The 15709-nt window shown below is 39.3% G+C and overlaps 1 pseudogene; it reads right to left on the bottom strand.

The window, feature by feature from the left end:
* Window positions 1-355: 355 nt before the first annotated feature.
* Window positions 356-1653, bottom strand: LOC102866670 (annotated as a pseudogene).
* Between the last annotated feature and the right edge of the window lie 14056 nt (window positions 1654-15709).

Here is a 15709-nt window from a genome sequence, read left to right as displayed (position 1 = left end):
TAGTCATGACCTTCAAAGGGAAGGGTCATTGGCTGGTTAGACCTGGGAGTGATGGGTAATCTCCCTTTGGTTACAGGAGGACTGACTTGATGGCTTGGCTGCTTTGTGCACCCCATGTTAGGAGTTGAAGTTCCAAACTGGCAAGAGGCAACAGGGCAAGCCTCAAAAGTTTTGGTTCTTTGCATTTATAGCAGGTGTTGACTGAGGGTGAATTATTGTTGTCTTCCAAACTCAAGCCACTGGATCTGTTTTAAAGGGATTTTTTTTGGTGGGACCAAGTAGAGCGCAGAGTTTCAGGCAGCCTAGACCTCTGTGGGAGCTATCCTCACGGGGAGGACTTTGAAGAGGTGCAAGGCTACAGCCTTAGGGTGGCACAGCTTCTCAGGTCCATCTCCATGTCGGTCAGGACAGTATTCAGCGTTGCTACCACATGGTGCTCATCATCCAAGCTAAAGCACATTGGGGGCTTAAACTTAAGGACATTTCTCCCAGGGCCATCTGTACTCAGCAAAATGTAGTTCTTCAGCCTGGAGATCAGATAGTTAGCCTCTTCAGTTGCTGGCTCTCTTGTAGCCTCATCTCTGATCAGATCTACACCAACGATGTCCCCGATGATGGGATGCTTGGCTTTCTGCTGCCTGAGGAGCTCCATCAGGAAATCTCCCACACTGGTGGCATGATCCTGGAGCTGCTCCTTCTCCAAAGCCTCCAGGACAGCCAGTCCCACAGCACAGGACACAGGGCTGCCTCCAAACGTGTTGAAGTATTCGACGCTGGTGGCTTCAAACGCCCTTGCCACAGCCTGGGTTGTGGCCAAACAGGCCAGAGGGTGGCTGTTGTCAATGGACCTGCCCGTGCTGACAATGTCAGGGACAAAGTCTTCCCCCTGCAGCTGGAAGGCCCAAAAGTGCTTTCCCACACGACCAAAGCCAACTTGAATCTCATCGGCTACAAAGACCCCTCCGGCTCTGCGGATGTGCTCAGCCACTTTGGGGAAGTATCCTGCAGGGGGTTTGATCTGCCCTCCCACACTGGGCAGAGACTCCTCAAAGAACGCTGCAATCTTTCGGCCCTTCTTCTGGGCATCGCTGATCACGTGCTCCACATCCCTGGCATAGGCCTCTGCAGGGTTGGGGTGGTCCTCCCGGTAGGGGCCCCGGTAGGTATCTGGGAGCAGTGCCACGTGGACCCACTCCTTCTGGCCGTCCAGGTTCCGGAACTTGTAGGGGCTGATGTCGATCAGGGAGCTCAGGTGGCCATGGTACGCGTGGTCCAACACCACCACATCCTGGTGTCCCGTGTACTGGCGGGCCAGCCGCAGGGCCAGGTCGTTGGCTTCTGACCCAGAATTTAGGAAATAGAAGACACACAGCTGCTCAGGTAGGGTCTCTGAAAGCTTCTGTGCATAATCGACGATGTTGTCGTGCAGGTACCAGCTGTTGGTATTGAGCATCTGGTTCTGTTCATGTGCCCAATGTGAGCAACATTGTTGATACAATCGAGGTATTCTGCTCCCTGTTCATCATACATGTACTGTCCCTGGCCCCGGACGATCTTAACAGGATCCTCAGGGAAAAAGAGTCTGCAGGAAGAGCCGATGAGCCGCCGCCTCAGGGCCAGAGCGTCGGCCTTTCCACGCAGGTCCACGGCCATGCCTCCAGGGCAGCAGCGGAGCTCCGGGCGCCATCTATGTATTTTTGTATGTGAATCAGGCCCTGAGGAATGAAGATCGGACCCGAGAAAGGAAAGATTAGAATTGTTACAGATGACAACATAAATTTTATGATCATCAGAAAGGGCATCAATTTTATTTGTAACAGAATAAAGGAGGGTGGGAAAACTCCATCTGTAGGATCTGTGAGCAGTGACAATAAAAAGTAGATGATACTCTCTTTTATAACATATTATAAATGAATATAATTTAGAGAAACACACTTTTATTTCAAAATTGATAATTGAGATAATACTGTAGAGGTGTATTTTTTGTAGAGAACACGGCAAATAAAAATGAATCCTACACTTATCTCTGCGGCCATCAGGCCTAGTTTTAATTGGTTTTGGTCAAACATTCTTCTAAGTGGTATAGCACAGGTCTGTCCATTTGCTGTAAGGAGGTAACTCTTGGTTGTTGTGATGCTAAACACTGTGACACTAATGTGTCAAATGCGATAATGGTTAGCCATGGTGGACAGTGTTTGGTGGGTCTCCCCGATAAAAACAAGCTTGGAAGCAGGAGTGGCATCCACTTCTGAAATAGCTTGCCTCTGGAAACTCTATGAACTTGGAGAAATGATGAAAGTTATACAAGTGTTCAGGCCTTTCGTTCATAGGGTCGCTGTGAGTCATCTACGACTTGATGGCACTTAACAACAACAGTATGATGTTTATAAATGTCCATAAAAGGAAGAAGATGAGAGAGTGGGAATGAGGGGGAAGGGGGAGAAATTACTGGGATGACACATTTTGGTGGACAGAGAGGGAGTCAAGGAATTGCGAAAGATCCAGTGGGGTTCTGAAAAGACTGGATAGGTATAGATCAACGGTGACTAATTTTGTGACACATGTTCTATCCATCTATCTATCAATCATCTATCATCATCATCTATATATCTATCTATGATGTATCATATATAAAGGTTTGCTTAGAAGTTGTATTCAATTAATTGCATAAATTAATGGTAATTATTGTTTATGAATGATTATATGAAAAATTAAATGAGATTTGAAAACTTTAACTCAAATAAAATCCCATTAAAAAATTAAGACAGAGATCCATATTTGTTCCCATTCCAAAAAAGAGTAATGCAACAACAATGTGCGGAAATTTTTATACAATCTTTTAAATATCACATGAAAATAAAATCTTGTTGAAGATTATTAGAAAATGGCTGAAGCAGTACATAGGGAAATGCCAGAACTTCAAAGAGGACCTAGAAAAGGTTGTGGATCAAGCAATATCATTCTTATTTATAAGCCATATCAGCTTGTAATTTTCTTGTGAAATTTTGTTTATAACTTTTTATTTTTATTTTTTTTACAGAGGTATTGGATTTCCATTCATTCATTGCCGCAATTTTCTCCCTGCCCACCCCTCCCCACCAGCTCGCTTCCCCCTCTGAAGAAAGAAAAAAAAAATTCCTTCATTAGTATACAATTCCCACATCCCTTCCCCCCAGCCCCCACCCCGAGTATACTTCTCTATGCAACCTTAATTCTGGATTCCTGTGCTAACCATAATACTCAATCATATATCACTTCTAATCTGTTCTTTCCCTTATCTGTTTCAATACAATATACATAATTTATCCAGTTTTTTCTGTATATATATATAATATCTCTAGTTCCACAGCCTCTTCTAAACCCAGCCTACACTTCAGCCAGTTCTCTGTTGATTTGCTTTTACAGTCATTTTTTTTTTATAATCTTCAACAGAATCTTGCTTGCATGGGATATTAATGATATTGTTTGATAATTTCCACACTCCTTCAGGTCACCTTTCTTGGAATGGGAACAAATATAGATCTCTTTCAGTCATGTGGCCAGATGGTTATCCTTCAGATTTCTTAGCACAACTGGGTGAGCATATCCAGGGCAGCATTTGCTGAAATATGTCAGTTGAAGTGCCATCAATTCCTGGGGCCTTGTTTTTTGCCAATTTTTTCGGAGCAGCTTGAACTTCTTCCTTCACCACCACAAACTCTTGCCCATACATTGTTACATGAAATTCTTCTGTGTCCAATTCCTTTTGGTACAATGACTCCATATATTTTTTAATTCTTCCTGGATAATTTAATATTTTGACCTAAGCATTCTTAAGTATTGCAATTCAAGGCTTGAATTTGTTCTTCAGTTCCTTCAGCTTAAGAAATGATGAGCTTTTACCAACACCTTTGATTTTCTGGCTCCAGCTCTTTGAACATTTCATTTTAATATTTTAGGTTATCTTCCTGTGCTGCCCATTGAAATCTTCCGTTCAGTTCCTTAATTTCTTGATTTCTTCCTTTTGCTTTTGCTTCTCAGTCCTCTAGTGCAATATTCATAGTCCTTTCTGACATTCATCTAGATATTTTCTTCCTTCTCTTCCTACTGACCCCCTGCATTCTTTCTCAATGATGTTCTTAATATCCTCCCATAGTTAATCTGCTCTTTGCTCTTTAGTATTCAAGGCCTCAAACCTATTTCTGAGATGGTTTTGAAATTCAGGTGGGATGGACTCAAGGTCAGATTTTGGTTCCTGTGGATTTAATTTTCCTTAGCTTCCTCTTGAACTTGCATATGAAGTTATTATATGAATAGTTATATGAATGATTGTTCCACAATCAGCACCTGGCCTAGTTTGCGCAACTGATATAGAACTTCTCCAGCATTTCTTTACACATATGTAATTGATTTGATTCCTTAGCATACCATCAGGTGAAATCCATGTGTATAGCCTGCATTTGTGTTTCTCATTAAAAGTATTTGCAATGATTAAATCATTGATTGTACAAAATTGTATCATTCTGTCTCCAGCTTAATTTGTCTCCAAGTCCATGTTTTACAGTTACTAATCCTTCTTTTCCTTGTCTTCTTGACATTGAGCCTCAATCCATATTGGAGGCTTCAGTCCTTGACCCTCTGCAGCAAGCACTTCAGGTCCTCCTCAGTTTCAGCAAGCAAGGTTGTGCCATCTGCATATCACAGATTGTTGATAGATCTTCCACCAATCTTGACCTCACATTTCTCCTCACAGAGCCCAGCCTCCCGGATAATCTGTTCTGCATACAGGTTGAAAAGGTATGGAGACAGGACACATCCCTTGCGTACGCCCTTCCTAATTTTGAACCATGCAGTGTTTTCTTGCTCTGTTCTGATGACTGCCTCTTGGTTCAAGTATAGCTTTCTCATTAGCACGATCAAGTGTTCTGGGATTCCCATTCTTCTCAGAGTCAACCACAGTTTGTTATGATCCACACAGTCAAACGCCTTTGCATAGTCAATGAAACACAGATATACATTCCTCTGGTATCCCCTGCTTTCAGCCATGATCCATCTAACATCAGCTAAAATCTCCCTAGTACCACGACCCCTTCTAAACCCAGCCTGGACTTCTGGCAGTTCTCTGCTGATGTGCTGTTCCAGTCATTTTTTTTTAATCTTCAGTAAAATCTTGCTTGCATGTGAAATTAGTGAGATTGTTCTGTAGTTTCCACACTCTATTGGGTCACCTTTCTTTGGGATAGGAACAAATATAGATCTCTTCCAGTCAGTTGGCCAAGTGGTTGTTCACCACTGGGCCAATTGGCAGCATCAGGATGGATGGTGAAGAGATTGAGATTGTTCACAGCTTTAGTTTGCTTGGCTCCACAGTTAACACTCTCGGCACCAGTAGCCAGGAAATTAAAAGACGTTTTGCGATGGGAAAGTGTACTGTTAGGGACCTGTCTAAAGTTCTGAAGAGCAATGGTGTCTCTCTGTAGACTAAGGTGCGTCTGATACAGGCCATGGTCTTTGCAATCACTTGTTATGTGTCAGAGAGTTTTACAATGACTAAGGAGGATAGAAGGAGAATTGATGCCTTTGAGCTTTGGTGCTGGACAAGAGTATTGAGGCTACCATGGACTGCTAGGAAAACAAACAGATTCATCCTGCAAAGGGTTAAACCAGGCAGCTCCTTGGAGGCAAGGATTCTGAGGCTCTTTCTAACATACTTTGGAAATGTTATAAGGAAGGACCGGTCCTTGGAGACGGACATCATGATTGGTTGGGTGGAGGGGCAGCACAGGAGAAGAAGGCCCTCTATGAGGTGGATTGATTCAGTGACTGGGGTAATTGGGATGGGTGTATCGGAGACGGTGCAATTGGCACAGGACAGAGCAGAGTTCAGGGCTGTTGTACATAGGGTCGCTATGAGTCGCAAGAGACTCGACGGCACATAACAACAACAATCCTTTTTTTCTGTACCCTACTATTGCATTTCAGTCAAGCATTAGCATTTTGTCTTGTTACTATTTGCTTGGTATCTTTTCCCCATCCTTTGATTTTTAATCGTTTTTTTTTTAAGTGTACCTTTTGTAGATAGCGTACTGATTGGTTCTGGTTTTTGTTTGGTTCCCCCCACCCCCTCATCTAATCTGCTACTCTTTTTCTTTTCGCTAGTGCATTTAAACCACTCACATTCAGTGTAATTATTGAGAGGTAAGGGTTTATTGGTATGATTTTTTGGGGTTCTTTTTGGTATTTTTGTTTGTGGAATTCGTTCAGCTTCTTGTGTGTATATTCTCTCATTCTTAATTATTCCTGGAATATTTTCTTCTAGTATATTTTCCGTACCTTTCTCAGTGTCTTTTCTTGCTTCTATTTGTTTTGGGATTCTAATTATACACATATTTTTCTTCTTGATAGTGTCCCACGTTGTTCCTAGGTTTTCTTTATTTTCCTTCTTTTTAGTGTACTTTTTCCCTCTAGCAGATCAGTCTTGAGAGCTCTCTCTTCTATTTCGCTGAATTTTGTGGTCCATCTTTTCAATTCACTCATCAGTCCTAACAACATATTGACAGCTTCCGAGGCACTGGTCTTAATAGTCTGGATTGCAGTCTCTTATTTTTCTAGGGTTTGTAATACCCATTTGTTTAATTGTTGATTGTCTTTATTATTTTTTAAGTGCTTCTTGGCTTTTGCTTATAATATCCTGCAATTCTTTGAGGTTTTTCTTTCACTTATTGAAAATATTAAATCATTGTTCTTTTGATTTTTGTGTCAAAGTTCTATCAGACTTTCTGGCTTCAGGAAATCCATTGATTCTGTGTTTTGATCTCTTTTTTGAGGGGGTGAAATAATATTTTGGTTTTGTGTAGGGTGTGAGGTAGCCTACTTCTCCCATTCATTAATGTGATAGTGTTTTTCCTTGCATGGAACCCTAACAGGTCCTTGGTCTGTTTACCTTGAATGAGGAGCTCACTGCTCTAGATGAGGGAAGGTCAGCTCACTATGCTTGAATTTCTCTCATGCTCCTGTGCTCAAAAGAGGACTTGGCTTCCATTGTGGATCTCATTTTTCTCATATGGATGAGAGGACAACTCACCCCAATTGTAGTCTGTCTTCTCCTGTCCTTTGGCAAAGTTTCCTGGATCTGGGTTTGGGGGAGGGCAATTGCTTCTGTTTCTAACTCTCTACAATTAAGTTCTCTGGGATGGAAGGCTTGTTCTTTTCTGGTTGCAGCCCTCTCTTCTGAAGTTTATTTCCCTCCTTAGTCTGCAGAAAGGTGTGGCCAGGTTTCCCAAATCTTTTCACCACTCTCTCTGATGGTGTGTAGGAAAGACCTTACCCCAATTCTTCTCTTCCAAGACCATATTCCTGTGGAAACTGCTTGCTGGGACCTTTCAATTAAAGCACATCGCTGACAACACCGAATGATGTCCTCTAGAGAGTGATGTCCAGTCTTGAATCTGAGCAGTGGTGTTGGAGGTTTTGATCAAGATGATGCTAGTTCATATGACTGTGGGGCAAGTACCTGGTTCGAGAATATAGCTGAATGTAAAGCGAGATTTTGAAAAGTCTTAGATGCTTTCCAACCCTGTTCACGGGGGCCAAGTGAAGCCAAGGGTGACAAACCCTTAGGAATAGTATACACAGAAAACACTAAAGACGAAAAAAAGAAAAACCAAAAACACCCCCCCCCAAACCCTATTAGAGTTAGTAGGCCAATTTAATAGAGTGGCAGGATATAAGATCACCATCCAAAAATAAGTAGTATTCTTCTACAGTAACAAAGAGAATTTAGGGAAGGAAACCAAGAAAATAATACTATTTGCAATAGCCAAGCACAAATTGAGATTCTTTGGAGTGAAACTAACTAGACATAGAAAAGTCCTATAAAAAGAAAACTAAAGAGCATGTCTGGAAGGCACAATAAAAGACCTAAAGTAAGGGGAAAATATGCCTTGTTCATGGATAGGAAGACTCAATACCATGAAAATGACAATCCTACCAAAAGCAATCTACATGTTCAACACAATCACAATCCAAATACCAAATTAATTTTTCAGGGAAATTGTCAAATTTATATGTAGAGGCAAGAAATCCAAAATAAACAAAACATTTCTGAGAAACAAAAATGAGGGGGGAGGCATAGCACTTCATGACCTCAAAACCTACTATACAGCATTAGTAACCAAAACAGCATGGTAGTAGTACAGTAACAGGCACATAGACCAATGGAACATAATTGAGAATCCAGAGATCAACCCATCTATCTATGGTCCACTGATCTTCAACAAGGAAATAAATCCTATTAAATGGGGAAATGACAGACTCTTCAACAAATTGTGCTGGGAATACTGTTATGCTACTTGCAGAAAGCTGAAGCAAGATCCACGTTTCACACCATACACAAAAATCAACTCAAGGTGCATCAGAAACCTGAGATTAAAGTTTTAAGAGACAAAATGAGACCAAACTTAGAATGCTTAGCCTCTGGTATAAATAAAGTGCCAAATACAGCCAGAAAGGCAAAATCTGGATAGGAAAAAAAATTATGAATGCGACTTTCTAAAGATTAAATCTCTGTGCTCAACAAAACCTCTTTCCAGTGGAGTGGTACAATTTGATGGGGAGGAGGGGGTAAGGGAAATTGAAAGAATCTCTTCTGGAAAACAATGTATTATAATTTTATAAATAAACATAACTTTTCAAAACCCACCAAAATTACAAAACTTTTCCCAACAGGGTGAAAAGAAAGCCGATTGACTAGGAGAAAACATTTTTATAGAATACTCCTGGGCCTCTAGAAGAAAAAGACTGATAATCCAATTACAAAATGGGAAAAAGACATATAAAGACTTTTCACAGAGGAAGACATTCAGGAGTCCAACAGACACATGAGGAAATGCTCAAAATCACAGGCAATAAGAGAGATGCAAATCAAAACCACAATGAGATATCATCTCACCCCAGTAGCAGTGACAAGGTTTAGTAAGGCAGCAAGCAATAAATGTTGGAGAGGATACACAGAGTTGGAAACTCTCACACACAGTTGGGATTGTAAAGTGATGTAACCACTCTGAAAAACAGTTTGGCATTACCTCAAAAATTTGAACATACACACTTCACATGACACAGCTATTCCAGTACTATAAATATACAGCAAGGAAATTAGAACTGAGATACAAATGGAGATTTATACACCAATGTGCATAGCAGCATTATTCACCATCACAAGAACATGGAAACAGCCCAAATGTCTAACCACAACTGAATGGATTGAGAAATTGTTGTACATTCACACAATGGAATACTATGCAGCACTCAGGAGCAATTATTTTGAAAAGTATTACATAACTTAGGAGAGGCTGAAGTGCATTATGCTGAGTGTACTAAAGCAGTCTCATAAGTACAATTACTACCTAAGACCATTGCTGCAAAAACAGAAGGATAAATAGTAAAACATGTATGGGAACTCAATGAGGGGAGGTCTGAGGATGGGTAAGGACAAAATCACAGGGTTGCATAGTTTGATGAGTGGGGAGAGAAAGGGAATTAAATGGGAAGGGCCTGGGCAGGCCAATGGTGAATAATTTTGTAAAACATAGTGCATGAAAATGATTGTATGAAACATAATGTGAATGAATGATAGGGTGAAACATAATGTACAAGAACTTTGTAAGCAAACTGATAAAATGAATCTTAAAAAAATATGGAAAGAGTTTCACATAGGAAGATGTTCTCATGGCCTATAGACTCATGAGGAAAAGCTCAAAATCACTGGCAATAAGAGAGATGCAAATCAAAACCACAATTAGATACCATCTTACCCTAGTAGCAGTGGGAATGTTTAGCAGGGCAGCAAGCAATAAGTGTTGGAGAGAATGTGGGGCGGAGGGGATTCTCATACACTGTTGGTGGAATTATAAAACGGTACAACACTCTGGAAGACAGTTTGGTGTTTCCTCAAAGTTTGAAAAAATAAACTCTGTATGACCAGCTATTCCAGCACTAGGAATATACATCAAGGAAATTAGAAATGAGACAGAAAAAGAGCTGTACACCAATGTTCATAGAAGCATTATTCACACTATTGCAAGATCATGGAAACAGCCCAAATATCTAAGTACAATCAAATGTGTTGAGAAATTGTGGCACAGTCACACAATGGAATACTAGTCAGCATTCAGAAGCACTGATTTAACAAAATACTACATAACTTTGGGAGAGGCTGGAGCACATTATGTTGAGTGAACTAACACAGTCTCTTAAGGACAAATATTGCATAAGACCATTATTGTAAAAATAGAAGGATAACTAGTAAAACACATATGGGGACCCCAAAAGGGAAAAAATGGGAGCTGAGTTGTAAGGATGGGTAGAGGTAGAACACAGCGTTGCAAAGTTTGTTAGTTGGGAGGGTTGGGATGAAGGAAAATGGGGAGGATCCTGTGGGGATCTGAGAAGACTGGGTGATGTTGGGCAAGGTCCAATGGTGATTGATTTTATAAAACATAATGCATAGGAATGATTGTATGGAACACAATATAAATGAAGAATCGTGTGAAAAACAATGTATCCAAACTTGTTTAGCAAACCAATATAAAATAAAAAATTTTTAAAAATAGGGGACAAGGGGAAGGAAAAAATGTCCTTAAATGTATAAAAATAGAACACGTTAAAGCACACACACACACACACACACACACACACACACACACACACACACACCCCAACCAAATAATGGATGTGAGAATCCAAGGCAGAGAGGGTAGCAGCAGAGAGGTATGAAAGGGCAATGGGCAGTGGGGTAATCATAGGGTTGCACAATTGCTGGGTAAAAGGAGGGGTGGGTAAAGGAAATGCGAATGATCTCGTGTGAAAAACAATATATACAAACTTTGTAAGCAAACCAGAATAAAATAAAATGGTACTTAAAATTAAAAAAAAGAAAACCAAAACAAACCACTATTCTCATTCCCTCTCTCTCCTCTCCTCTCTCCCTCCTCTCCTCTCCTCTCTCCTTCCTCTTCTCTCCCTCTCCCCTCCCCTCCCCCTCCTCCCTTTCCCTCCCCTTCCTCCTCTCCTCTCCTCTCCTCTCTTCTCCTCTATCATGCCAAGAGTGGGATTTATTAGGGAAATAGGTTGAGGAGTGGAAGAGGCAAAGAATATCACCCAGTGCAAGACCAGTTATTCTAGCAGTCCTAAACCAGATTAATAGCAAACTGCAATTCCTTAATTAGTAAAGGTCCTTGCTTCATTTCAGCAACACAAACTTAAGAAGCCTCTGGTTTCTTTAATTATCTGAAAAGGTTTGCCTCAGAGCAATTATAAGTCGACTTCTCCTTCAGTCATCTGGCAAGCACAGCAAAACCTTTAGCTATGACCTTTATTTGAGGACTCCTCTGGCTATACCTTGCAATAATTTCTCCACAGTAATGCCTCAGTCTCTCCACTACCATCACCAGCATCTCACTCTCACCAGGGTCTTGCTCCTGTCTCCCTCAAGTCTTGCTCTTCAGTGTGGGAATCTCTCTCTCTCTCATCTGACAGCTGTTGATAATTTGCAAAACTTAATTTGAATTTAATTACAACCTATTCATGAGATGATTCTTCAATTCAGTTGGGATAGACTCAAAGTCCTGTTTTTGTTCCTATGAACTACTTTTGATTTTCTTCAGTTTCAATTGAACTTGTACAGTAATAATTGATGGTCTGTTCTGCAATCAACACCTGGTCTGGTATTGATTACTTGTATTGTACTTTTCCTACAATTCTTTCACTAAATATAGTCAAATTGACATCTGTAAGGTTCATGTGTAAGATCATGTTTTCTATTTTTCATAAAAGGAATTTTTTTTGTGAACAAATCATTGAGTGTACAAAATTAAATCATTCTATTTCCAGCATCATTTCTGTGAGGATGTCTAATACTTTCCAACTACCATTCCTTCCACATTGTTTTCTATCTTTATGTTCCAGTCAACCATTAATTATTAATACAATTTCAGACTGCAAATGTTGGAAGAAATCCTCGATATCCTCCTCTTTGGTCTTAGTTGTTGGTGCATATATTTGAATAATAATTATATTAACAGGTCTTTCTTGTATGCATATGGATAGTATCCTGTCACTCACAAGTTTGTACTTTAGTACATATCTTAAAATCGTCCTTTAAAAAAATTATACTGATTTACAAAGTTTGAATACATTGTTTTTCACAAAATATCCTTCCCATTTCCTTCATTCCACCCACTCATTGAATTGTGCAACCCTATGATTAAAATCCCAAACCCCTGCCCATCCTCACCCTTCTGCTTCCACCCCCTCCTCCCTTGGATCTTCATACTCATTCTACAATAATGGTTTTATACAGTATTTGTCCTTGTGGGACTGAGTTAGTTCACTCAACATAATGAATGCTCTCCAGTCAATCCCAAGTTAGTAATTTAAAAAATTTTGCTCCTGTGTGCTGCATAGCATTCCATTGTATGAATGTATCACAACTTCTCAATCCATTCGTTTGTGCTTGGATATCTGGACTGTATCCATGTTCTTGTGATGGTGAATAATGCTGCTATGAACATTGCTGTACAAGTTTCCACTTAAGCCTCAGTTCTCATTTTCTTGGGGTATGTTTCAAGTAATGGAATAGCTGGGTCATATGAATTTCTATGTTCAGCTTTTTGAAGAAGCGCCAAACTTCCTTCTAGAGTGCTTTACAATCCTAACAACAATGTTTAAGAGTTCCTATTGCACCACATCCTCACCTACATTTATTACTTGCTGTCCTGTTAAACTTGCCACTGCTACTTTAGTGAGGTGGTATCTCATTGTGGTTTTGATTTGCATGTCTCTTATTGGCAGTGATTTGGGGCATTTATTCTTATGTCTGTTGGCCATTTGAATATCTTCCTCTGTGAAAATTCTTTAAGTGTCTTTTGCCCAATTTGTAATTGGGTTATCAGTCTTTTTCATTATGAGACTCTTGTCTGAGATGGTATTGCCAAATGTTTGTTTCCAATCAGTAGGTTTTCTTTTCACCTTGTTGGGAAAAGATTTTTATGCACTCAGAGATGTAATCATTACAATGTCCCATTCATCAATTTTATCCTTTTCAGATTCTGCCATTTCTGGCTGTATTTGGCAGTCTCTTTATAGCATAAACTAGGCCTTTTTAACGTTTGATCCCAGTTTGTGTCTTAGGAACTTTATGGTTTGGGGTGTTATTCCCAAGTCTCTGACCCACCTTGAGGTGATTTTTGTGTATGATGTGAGATGTGGATCCTGTTTCAGCTTTCTGCAGGTAGCAGTCCAGTATTGCTAGCACCATTTTTTGAAGAGGTTGTTGTTTCCCCATTTGATAGGTTTTATTTCCTTGTCAAATATCGGTTGTCCATAGATAGCTGGGTCTATTTCTGGGTACTCAGTTTTGTTCCACTGGTCTATGTGCTCGCCCTTGTCCCAATACCATTCTATTTTGATTACTACTGCTGTGTAGTAGGTTTTAAGGTCAGGGAGTTCCATGTCTCTCACTTCATTTTTGTTTCTCAGAAATGTTTTGCTTATTTGGAATCTCTTTCCTCTCTAACTAAACTTGATAATTGCCTTTTCAATCTCCTTGAAAAATGAATTTGGTATCTGTATTGGAGGCAGGAGTGGCATCCACTTCCTAAAAACATGCCTCTGGACACTCTATGAACTTTGATAAATGTCAATAGTTATAGAAAGGCTTCAGGCCTTTTATTCATAGAGTTGCTATGAATCCTGATTGACTCGACCACAAACAAAAAAACTCAACAATTGAGATCATGTTGAATATGTAGATTGCTTTTGGTAGGATAGTAATTTTCACAATATTGAGTCGTCCTACCCATGAACAGTGCACATTTCTCCCCCCCCCCATTTCTTTAGGTCATTTATTGTATCTTGTAGAAATGCGTTGTAGTTTTCTTTGTATAGGTCTTTTGTATCTCTCTAGTTAGGCTCACTCTCAAGTATCTCAATTTGTTGTTGGCAATTGTAAATAGTGTTGCTTTCTTGTTTATCTGCTCTGAGTTGTCTTTGTTACTGTAGAGGAATCCCTCTGACTTTTGGATATTGATCTTATATCCTGCCACTCTACTAAATTGGCCTACTAGCGCTAATATTTTTTTGTTGAGTCTTTGGGGTTTTGGTGTACGTTGTCCTATCATCTGCAAATAGTGATACTTTAACAATCTCTTTGCTAATCTAGATGCCTTTCCCCCGCCCCCTTCTCTTGTAGCATTCCCTTAACAAATAACTTCCAATACAATATTGAATTGAAGTGGTGACAGTGGGAATCCTTGTCTGATCCATGTTTGCAAGGAAAATATTTTTAATCTTTCTCCGTTGAGGATGATATTGGATCTTGGTTTTGCATATATACGTTTAACTATGTTGAGGAAATTCCTTTCTATTCCATTGTTTCTGAATGTCTCTTAATTACGAAAGGGTATTGGATTTTGTCAAATACCTTTTCTGCATCAATAGCTAAGATAATATGGTTCTTATTTCTTACTTTGTTAATATGGTGAATTTCGTTGACTGTTTTTCTTATGTTGAGCCATCCTTGTATACCTTTTATGAATCCCACTTGACCATGGTGCATTTTTTTTATATGCTTTTGTATTCTATTGGCTAAGATTTTGTTAAGGACTTTTGTATCTATATTCATGAGGGATATTGGTCTGTAGTTTTCTTTCTTGGTAATATCTTTGCCTGGTTTTGGTATGAGCGTTATTCTTGCTTCATAGAGTGGCTTTGAGAGTGTTCCTTCTTTTTCAATTTTTTTAAGATAGTTTTGGTGAATGTTAGGTAGAATTCACCTGTGAAGTCATCTATTCCAGGACTCTTGTTATGAAAAGTCTTTTTAAGACCTTTTCAATTTCTCCTTTTGTGATGTGTCTGTTCAAGTGTTTTATATTTGTCCTTGTCAATCTGGATACGCCATGAGTTTCAAGGAATTTTTCCATTTACTGTTGGTTTTCAAATTTATCAGAGCATAGCTTTTCATAGTATTCCAATATTATCAATTTAGTTTCATCTGGTTCTGTTGTGATGTAACCTCTACCATTTCTGAACCAAGTTATCTAAATCTGCCCTTTTTTCCTATTGTTAAGTTTGCCAGTGGTTTTTCAATATCATTGACTCATTCAAAAAACCAGCTTCTGGATTTATTGATGGTTTCAATTAATTTTCAGTTTTCTATTTCATCTCTTGTCCTGATAATTTCTTTTCTTCTAGAGGCTGTAGGATTAGATTGTTGTTCCTTTTCTAATTGGTGAAGGTGTTGAGTTAGATCATTGAGTTTTCTTCTTTCTTCCTTTTTTATGTGTGTGCCCATTGCTATGAACTGCCCCCTAAGAACTGCCTTAGCTTTATCCTAGACGTTTTGGTATGTTGTATTTTCATTTTCATTTGTTTCAAAGAACTTTTTAATTTCATTGTTTATTACATTGATAACTCACTCATGTTCCAGAAGAGAGTTTTTTAGCTTCCATACAGATGATTTTGTAAGTTTTGCCCTCCTTTGGTTAATTTAAAGTTTTATGGCATTGTGATCTGAGAAGATATTTGTATTATTTTAATGTTTTTTAATTAATCAAGGCTTGCTTTGTGTCTTTTGGTTTTTTCAGCTTTGAATTTTTTAAAATTTTTATTAAACTTTATTAATTTTAATGAACATTTACAGATATTTTGGATTTCCATTCATTCATTGTTGCAC

Source organism: Elephantulus edwardii, unplaced genomic scaffold, assembly GCF_000299155.1.
Source record: "Elephantulus edwardii isolate Elephantulus edwardi_28Jun2011 unplaced genomic scaffold, EleEdw1.0 scaffold00178, whole genome shotgun sequence".
In the NCBI taxonomy this organism is placed as follows: Eukaryota; Metazoa; Chordata; class Mammalia; order Macroscelidea; family Macroscelididae; genus Elephantulus; species Elephantulus edwardii.
Note: the sequence above shows the minus strand (reverse complement) of the source record. Positions and strands in the feature narration are given on the sequence as shown.